Raw genomic sequence first — 10,534 nt, forward strand, 5'->3', positions numbered from 1 at the left:
TTTAAGTTAAGAAAAATATCGTGATGCTTATCACCAATTAGTAAATATAAACTAGGGTAAAAACAGGCAAAATAGAGTTGCTTTAAAATTTAAATTTGTGGTACTGGGATAGAAAATCTTTTACTCTTAAGGGTTAAGTACAGAAAATATTTCCTTTTTTTTTAGTTAAATTTATACGAGATATAAAACAAACGCAATTTTGAAATCTAGATTATTCTAGATCAATTTTAAAAGACTTTCTTTAGATATGGAAATAGTTATTTATGCCATGAAAATGTTTTTGCAGAGGTTTCAAAATGAAAACGTAAGCTCTACCATGTTCTATTGCTCTAGTTTTAATAATTAATAATGGTTATCGTGTATTTTGTTTAACATCTGCTTCACAGTTCACCAGATGGTATTGCTTTTAAGAACATGTTCCATGTAATTAAATTCAGTAAAACAGATAAATCAGATGTTATGTGGTTAAAGGAATATTGATTAGAAATTTCACTCAAGGGTGAGAGCATTAACATAAATCTTAATTTTATTCAAAAATGAGACAACTTTCATTGTTTAGCTATAAAATAATTCGTTATAAATATTCGTTTCATTAATAAATTGAAATGTATTGGAAGTAAAAAAGAAATGTAGTTCATGTTTTTATTTTACGTGTTATGACGAAAGATAATGAAAGCAAATACTACCACATAAATATTTATGACTTATTTCTCTAATGTAGCGTTTGAAAAAACTTTTTTTTTGGAGAGGGAGATTGATTAAAAGAAAACTATACAATGTATCATAATAAATGATTTACATATTCATAATTGAAGGGTGTTTAAAAAACTGTACACTGCGTAATATATCAGTTACGCATTCTATGACCACGCTTCAAGAAATGACATTATGTCTGGCATAAGTACTTGAAGTTTTTTTTTGGCTTCATAGTCTTATGAAATGATACTTTTTAACGAATAATATGCTATTTTCATAACTGCTGTGAGCTTGCAACAGTTACTCATGATTGTTAGGACAAGTTTAGCCTATCTAAACCTAGCGATGTCTTTTTCTCGTTTATCCTGAAAATGGTGCAAAACGAAGAAACTTTGTGAAAATGAAAAACGTTTGTGGTCTAATGTTTTAATATTTAAAAACTTACTCCAATACTGCAGTATCTGGGATCCTAAAAATTTGCAAAAACTGAGAATTAGGCAATGATTTTGATAACTTTCTTTTAGGTGGAAAAATGTCGCTAAATTGGTGATTTTTAAAAAAAAGTTTAATTACGTATAAAATACTCCAGTTATTTGTCCGTTTATAAAGCCTAGATCTTTCTTCATATCATCGTTTTGCTTCAGGTGTAAGACATTTCGCACATGGGCTGCAATAGCGGCATAACTCAAAAAATCGAGTTTTGAGCTAAGCGGGTTTAAAGTTTTCATTGCTAAGCAAAATGCATAAGAAATGCTTTCATTTGCTTAAACGAAGATTACGTTTAAGTTAAATTATGAGTTGTACAAGTATTGCTGCTGAAAGAGTGTGTATTTTCCTATTTACACCTGTTCTTAGTCCAAAACTCGTGTTTTTTTAGTTGTGCCACTTTTGTAGCCTATGAGCGATTTAAACTGTTTTTTTTTTTTTTTTTTTTTTTTTTTTTTTTTTTTTTTTTACTTGGTGGCAAAGCTTCGAAAAACTATATTAAACCAAAAAAATCCATGATAATGGTCTTTACTTTTCGAAGCTCTTTTACTAATAAAAATAGAAAAACCACGGTTTAAGTGCCTTAAACTTGAAGCTATGGTATAATTTTTAACTACATGTACAAATAACTTAATTTCCTTAAGTTAAACTTTTTTTTTCAAAATCATCAATTTGACGACATTTTCTCACCTAGAGGACCTGAATTCCTATACTTTTCCCCTTTACTTCGAGAATAACTTACTCGTTGAAATATACATTAGTATAGATTATTTCAACATATTTATTTCGTTCAATATATTTATTTCGTTCCTATTGGTCTGTCTTACAGCACACAATCATGATGGTTTTATTACTTTGGGAGACGGTTTATGTACTTATTTATTCAGCAATAAAATAAGAATTTTTTTCTTAAATAATTACACTACGATCTCAGTTATTAATAACTTATAGGAAAATTCTGAAATATAAAAAAAAAAGGTTTTAAATTGTGCTTTGCATTGTTATTTGTATAAATTAGTGTATAACTTAAATTTAATAATTAAACCAATTATTAAAATTCTTTAACGTAATGTGCTATTTCATTTATATTCCCTAATAAACAATCCTTAAAAAAATGTTAATCTATAAAACATAGGCAATATACTTATATAAAAATATACATTTGTATATCAGTGTTTTATTAAAAGTTTTGCACGAAGTAACGACGAATAACGCATAATATTCTAAACAATAGTGTCAAATTTTAAGACACAATAAATAAAATAGTATACTTATGCTGTGCTATGAAATATGCTTTTATAATACGTGATGAAATTTGGTAAATGTTGTAAAATTAGGCAATTTTACCCAGATACCCTAGAACATGTCATAAAAAGCATTGATACGGTTTAATTTAATTTTCAGTTTTGTAGGTTTTATTAAATGTGCAATAATAAGAACTATATAATTTTGAAAATCAGAATTATCAGTAAACAGTTACTATATGAACGGAAAATGTATTAAAGGAATGGTTTAGATATCGGATATTATGGTTTCTGTATTAGAAATGTGATAACCATACAGTACTGTACTTGTACCAGAATTTTTTTTCTGTGTGGTGGCAGCAGGGAGTGTTAAACCCCTTGTTTATTTAGAAATATTTAAAATAAATTATAGTAATCTATAAAAAAAAGTGTATGGTTTAAGCATTTAAAATTTTATCGTGTATTTAAGTTTCCTTCTTATTAAATTTTACATATAGTAATTAAATTTGTAATAATTAAAAAAACTGTTAATAAGTACTAATAGTATGCAATCGAAATGCTTTATTTCATTCATAAAACTTTGAATTTAAAACTTCCTGGAAATATTTCTTATGAGCATATTTATTGATCGACACACAAATATTGGTCAGAAAAGGTAATGCTATCTTCTCAACATATTTTCTTTTGCCTTAAAACTTCATAAATGTAAATTAGTTTAAAAGAAAAACTTTTGGTGATAGACAAACACTTGACATTGATCGATTAAGCTGAAAAGCTTTCTTGTAATATTACTTGATTCGACTTAGCTCCTTTTACTCACTATAATTACTTTTAAGAATTCTTTGACAAATATTTTAATAAACGAGTAAATCTAATTTGATTTTCACGCGTTGTGTTTTCCATAACTAAAATACTGTTTTCCTATAACTAAGATAAGTTGTTTTGATAGTTTGATTTTAGAAATTCCATAAAAGCATAAGCACAGTGATACTGGATGGAAATATGCATATACTAATGATACTTATAAATATTAAAAAAACACACACACACTGTTNAGGTCGGGCATAAACATAATTTTAGTAAAAAATTTACTAGGTAAAAATGTATTTAGTAAAAAATGTATTAAGCCAAAAATGCCGAAAAAACCGAAAAGAAGTAACAGGAAAATCTTAAAAATCAAAAACAGGAAGCACTAAAAACGATATTAAAGTGGAGGCTCAGACATACATGGCTGAATCATCAGTGGAGCATTACCATGCAGTCAGTGCAGGAGCAGTGTCTGATGCACGGCACGGCACAGCAGTGCACGTTTGATTCTGATTATGCATATGATGCGTTTTATTTTGACTATGTTCTTCGCTCGTTTGATATTGATCGTGCTAATGATGTGTTTTATTTTGACTTTACTATCGACACGCTTGATTTTGGTACTATTTCTTAACGCGTTTGAGTTTTATTATTTTCCTGACACTTGATAATTTAAATTTGTTTTTGGTATGCTTGATTTTGATTATGCTCTTGACCCAATTGACACGGTTGGTTTTATAACTCAATCGATTCTATTTTAGAATTATTACACAAGTGGCATCTTGAAGAATCAAAATAAGAAATTCCTTTTTAAAATATTTTCCGTCATCACATCATAAATATTTCTAGTTTTAATCAAAGTGAAAAGCATTTTCGATCGAATTTATTTTTATGTGGATCAAATTTGAGTCATTAATGTTAGCATTGAAAATTAAATAAATTAATAATTTAAACCCTCTTTAGTAAATTATTTACAATAATGATATTAAAATAAAATCTTTCGTTTTTAGTATTTAAATAAATAAATGAACAAAACAACGTTCTTTATTATATATTAGCTACTTTCCCAACCTTACTCGTTTATAAAACGGCACATTATTGATAACATCACACTATGTGATGTTATCAATGATGCTATTGATTACTTAAACAGTTATTGCTTCTGTAAAGTTCATGTATTGTTTTTATGTAACAGTAATTGATGATATAACTGTATGTGATACATATAAACAGTATGTGATGTCCTTAGAAAGAAATTTAAAAAAAATTAGAAGCGTCTAAGTTTCATAAAACGAACGTTTTATCTTTCAATATAACTTTATCAATCACCTAAGTTGTATGTTTCAATATAACTTATTATTTCGACTTAATTTTTATAACTGTATGCATTTTCATAAATTTCAATAATTCCATACACTATAAAAACATATTTACATCAACATTCATAGAGATTTATTGATTAGTACAAAAAAAAATGAAATTCAAAACTATCTTTAAAATCAAATTACGAAATTTTAATCTAAGCCATACAATCGATCAAACATATTCTTATTACACAGCGATTGCTTCTGTGAAGAAATATATCTGAGTGATTTATCAGAAATGAAGTTCTGGGTTAGTTCTTGCTAAAAGATGCAAAGAATCTTTTCCAAAATAAATCTCGAAGGAAAGTATAGCTTCCTCGGCATAATGAAGTTTGCTTACATTGCTTAGAATAATATTACCCTAGCAAAAAAAAAACCGTTCTGTTTGCAAAATTTCATTACNAAAAATAAAAAAAATACTGTTCTGTTTGCAAAATTTCATTACTTTTAGTTCCTTCTAACCCTACTTATTGCGATTGGAACATTCTTTTTCATTTGTCATCTGGCTTAATTTAGACTCTGCTGCGAGACTTAATTTCTTTTTCTAAGAAAATGATTGGAATCTGTGGCAATTAAGATTTTTTTAGTTATGCGTTTTCAATGTGAGAAAGAAATTAAGGAGGTTTTATATATCAAAAATAAAGCATGTAACTGCATATATCAAATCTAGAAAACATCGATAATTTCAAAAATAGCATAGGTTTTTAACATAGGTTGAATTACATAGATATATACAGATTTGAAGACATTATTTAAAATTTATACAAAATCTTACTTTTGTGAACATAAGTTTTTAAGATAAATAACATTGTTAATAAAATAATTGTTTTTAAATTCTGTTAACCAACTTTGTAATACAAGAGGAGGAATAAAACACTTCAAACTAAATCTTTAAATATTTTTTCTAAATTCTGTAGGAATTTAAAATTTACAGAAAGATCTCTTTCAATCTATGTTTTAAATAAAAAATTGCGATGATTTCATTTATTCAAAAAATATTCTTTTCCCCCAAAAAAGTTATTCTTATCATCTTACCCAACTAAATTAATCTTACGATTTCTACATGTAAATCATGCACGATGACTAAACGGTGGTTAGTACACTGAAAAAGAGAAGTATGATCAAAACTACTAGAGTATGGTAAAATTTACCTCATTCCTGGTTCTACGGAAAAATCAAAAAGCTCGGTGATTTTCACCGAAAAGATTTTTTGACGGTTTTCGTAAAATTAGCAATAAACCATGGTTTTTTTAATACCTGTTAAAATTTAGTATATGTGAATAAAGTTAGTAATTTTATCATGATATTTTAGAACATATAATAAAGATCATCATAGCGGTTAAATTTACTAATCAATTTTGTAATTTTACTAAATGTCTGGTTACATAAAGTGTAATTTTGAAAACCAAAATTTCCGGTAAACCGTTACTATATGAATGGGAAAATTACCAAATGAATTACTAAAATGCCGTATATTTTGGTTTGGGGTTCGGTAAAGATGAGGTCCTGCGAAACTCCAGTCTTTTTATGGACTTTCTGTAGGTGTTCGGATTCATGGGAGTCATCTAGCGCTGCTAGACAATTCCGAGATTAGCAACAACAACAACAGCATATTTTGGGTTTATTAACCGAAATTATGTTTTTTTAGCAGTTATGTTATTATCATACAAAACAGGAATTTTATTATATTTTTGTTCTCCGTGTAAGAAGAAGAATGTATCTCAATATAACTAAGGTTTATTTTCAAAAACGAAACGAAACAGTTTTACTGAGGCACGTAGTGAATAAGCACAGATAACATTAAAAATACTAGGACAGATTACTCAATGTAAAAGAACATTAAAGAATTTGTTTCAAAAGAATCAAAGATTCAAAACAATTAAAGATTCAAAAAAATTAAAGATACAAAACAATTAAAGATTCAAAACAATTAAAGATTCAAGACAATTAAAGATTCAAAAATTAAGGAAAACGTTAGATAGTTTAGCTAAAACATAAAAACCGTGTTTCCGGAGCCTGCCTTACGTTTTTTATTACCTCAACCAAACCTGAAGAACATTGCGCCAATGTGAATGTTGAACCTATGTTTATGAACTTACAGAACTTATACCAAGAAATAAAAGATTATTAGTGGATTGCACAAATTCCTCTTTATATTATCCAGCATAGCAGATCTGAATTCAGCCATGCTTATCAGCATTCAAGCTTATTACAAACGAACACAAGATTTTCAATTTTACGAATTTCATTTTGAAAACATTACATTTGGCTACTGAATTGAATATGAATAAAAATCTAAATATTTAAGTAGTAAATTTCGTTTACTTAAAATAGACTTCATTTTCTTCATAGTTGAAAATATAGAAGAAAGATTTAACAAAAATCGCTATAGGGAAACAACCACTTCGTTATATGGAAATTACTTTGAATATTTTTTAACGTTATTCTTACGGGGAGAAATTTGCCGAGAGTAAAATTTAAAGAAACTGAATATTAGATAGTTAATATGCATGTAAAGCAAATAAAGCACTATTGCAATCACTATTTCCAAAACAATACAATTGAAATATACTGTAAAGTATTTTTTGAATATAGTGGACCATCGTTTATAGTGGACTTATCACTGGGTAGTCATACTGTTCACTATAGCAACGTTCGATCGTATATCCTAATAAGAAATGTTACTTTATTTTTTTCCAACAACAATGCTTTCAATTCATATAAAATGGCAGAACTATAAAGTCATTAAAGAGATGAATTCAACTTTGGGCATTAATACATATATTTTTTTTAAAATTTAATGCTTTAGCTTTACATTAAAAAAATTTTTTTTTTGGAATTTAAACTTTTTTTTCTCTTATTTTGGGGTGGGGGGATTTAAGGGGGATAAGTGTAATATTTTTTTTCGCCTTTACATTTTAGCTATATAACTCTTTGAATCTCCAAAAAAGTACACAAAATTAATTTAATCAATTAAATATTTTTAATAAAGCGTGCAATGCAGCATTTCATACAGAAACTTGAACCTATTTTTTTGCACGTTTGCAATTTTTACAGTAATAGTGTAACCAAAGAATAACAGTGTTTTCGTTAATAGCCCTTATGTTCTCTTCAGATAGTTTCGAAAAAAATTCAACAATGTAATTAAATGTGAACATTATCATAATGCTTTCTCCAAGTATAAATAAAAAATATTAATTTCTAGTATTAATGGCTGTTATTACTGTGTTTTGCATAGAAGGAGATTATGATTGTGGAGATGATGAGAGTCAGCCTTAAATGTAATTATCGTGCATAAAAAGGGTTTTCAACCTATGAACTAATAAAAACTAATTCTTTAAGGATGAAATAATTAGAATATTTTCTTCCATACATTATTAAAACATATTTTTATTTATGGTCGATTATTTAAATAGCTTTTCTAAGGGTCATTTTCATCTGCCCACTTTTTTTAATAAAGATGGTTTGAACATAGATTTTAAGTGCAATAATATTAATCTAGTTAATTACATTGAGTTTGCTTTAAATCACAAATGCTTAGTGGAGATCTTTAATGGTGGTGAGATATGGTGATAAATGATGGAGCATTAATGTTGTATATAATTAGCGATTTCATAATTAGAAATTTTATTGATTAAAGACACAATAAATTAGCTTAAAGGAATAATTCTACGAAACTGAAGCGTAATGATATACCTGGCTATGTAGTTAATTAGGAGTTATTGGAGCAAGAGCCAGTAGTAGCTATAACGCACCTACACCTGTTTATGTAAGAACTCCATTTGGAAGGGTTAAAATTAAACTCTTTCATAGTTGATCCAGCTCTTGCTAAACTAATCAAACCATATTCTTATAATTCTTACAGTGAAATAGTTACCATACCGTTTTTCCTCCCTTGTTTGCTAAAAAACGAATGCTAATATCCTATCCAGGTTAAAGACATTTGCATGCCTGTTAGCAAAATTAAATTTTAAATCCATTACAGATCTTCTTAGCATTGCTAATCATTGGGGGGGGGGTATTTACTACATACCTTGGCAATGTAATCTCTGCTACATTTGGCATAGCAGGTAAGCTTTGAAATTTATATAAAGGAAACATGACAGATATATCGGTCACCAAGAATTCGAAAAATCACTCCTTGTCACTCGCTGTTGGAACTTCTTAAACTTTGATAAAATTCTTTCCGTCCGGGTCACATTAGCTTATTTTAATTGCGTCAAATTAAATTCAACCTAAGTTCTCAGATGCTGTTTCGAGGAACCCTAGGGTTCTGTGGAAGTGTGAAAGCGGTTCCTCGAGTCAGTACTTTCTATAACCAGTGATGAGTTTTGAAACTTTTTATATTTCGATACAACTTATAGTTCATAATTTATTTAATCTTTTGGTTGCCTTCATAAAATTATTTCAAGTAAAATGCCAATGAAATGAAAAGGGCATTTTTTTTAAAGAAATTTTTTTATTTCTAATCATAATATAGTGGACAAGTTATAAAAGGAACAAGCATTTATGAAATATTGCAGTAGTATATCGTATTGCGCTTTTCAAAACAAAGTAAGTAGTTTTTCAATAAAGAAATACATTCCCCTAATAACCATTTTTGACAGCAGTTTTAATCTCGAAGTAAATCATAATTCGGCTTATTTTATTCATTCATGTATATACACCGAAAATAATAAATTCATAAATAAACTAGATACAGAACAAGGGCTGCATATTCAACATAAAATCCAATTTAAGATTATTAATGATAAAACGATGGAAAAACTTGGTTTCTCTAATGAAATATTTTAAAAATAGTTTTTTAATAGGATATAACGTTACCATAATAGACTTTATATAAAGTAGGATTTCTGACGAATAATGGTGGATTATTTAGGGTTCTGTAGCCGTAAAAAAATTAGGAATCACAGATCTGGATTATTGTTTTCTTCTTTTTTCATTTATATATTCTTTATCAATCACGTGTGGTGGGTCTTGAAAATGAGCACCGCGTTTGAGTGCTCGAAGCACGTCGACTTTTTTTAACCTGCAGTACTTCTCAAGCTATTGTAGTTTTTACATTGATTAATGTATATAATTTACTTGTCTATCAACTTCCCTTATTGAAGAACAATATAAACAATAAAATACTAGCAAAAATATTAAAATGTAATTAACTTATAACGAATTTTGATTTAGACGTAATTTCTATAGAATCTAGCGATTTTAATCAATACAATCATTTTATAATAATCAATAAGATTTTTCACGAATACAATTTTTAAAAAAATAACCTATATTTAGAAATCTTTGCATTCCAAAAGAGTATTTCTCGAATACTTATTACATATTTTCACATTGAAAAATTAAAGAACCTGTTATATACGTATAAAATATTAAATCATCTTCTCTCTTTTTAAAGTACAGTGTCCTAAGAAATAAGTTTTGATCTAATGATCGATATTTCGATATCGAATGATCGATATCGAACTAGAACTTAAACTTTATAGTTCACTGGGGTAACTTCAAATATGCTAATTAATTAGTGTCGACGATATTTTAAGTGACCAAATCCGGCTCAAAAATGTACTTTCTCTGGATAAACATACCTTTCTTTCGACGGATTTACCCCAAAATGTAACCGTAATCTGGAAAATATGGTCCCACTAGTTTGCTCAGGAGAGTACGAAAGCTTTGACCTCTTAATGTTAATTTTACTTTTTGCTGATCTCACTAAATCTCGGGAATTTTTTAAGCAAATTGAAAATATTTTTTCGCGCAATTATAAAATTCATTTATCAAAAGATAATCATTCAAAAAAATTTTTTATAATTATTTACTATTTTATTTAATAATAACCCTCAAAGTTTTGAATTGTAAGGTATAAAAATATTTCATAATTTTAAAAAATGTTATTTTATGTAGCAAAATCGGTCGAACAGTTCCTGAGAAATC

Source organism: Parasteatoda tepidariorum, chromosome 8, assembly GCF_043381705.1.
Source record: "Parasteatoda tepidariorum isolate YZ-2023 chromosome 8, CAS_Ptep_4.0, whole genome shotgun sequence".
Classification (NCBI taxonomy): domain Eukaryota; kingdom Metazoa; phylum Arthropoda; class Arachnida; order Araneae; family Theridiidae; genus Parasteatoda; species Parasteatoda tepidariorum.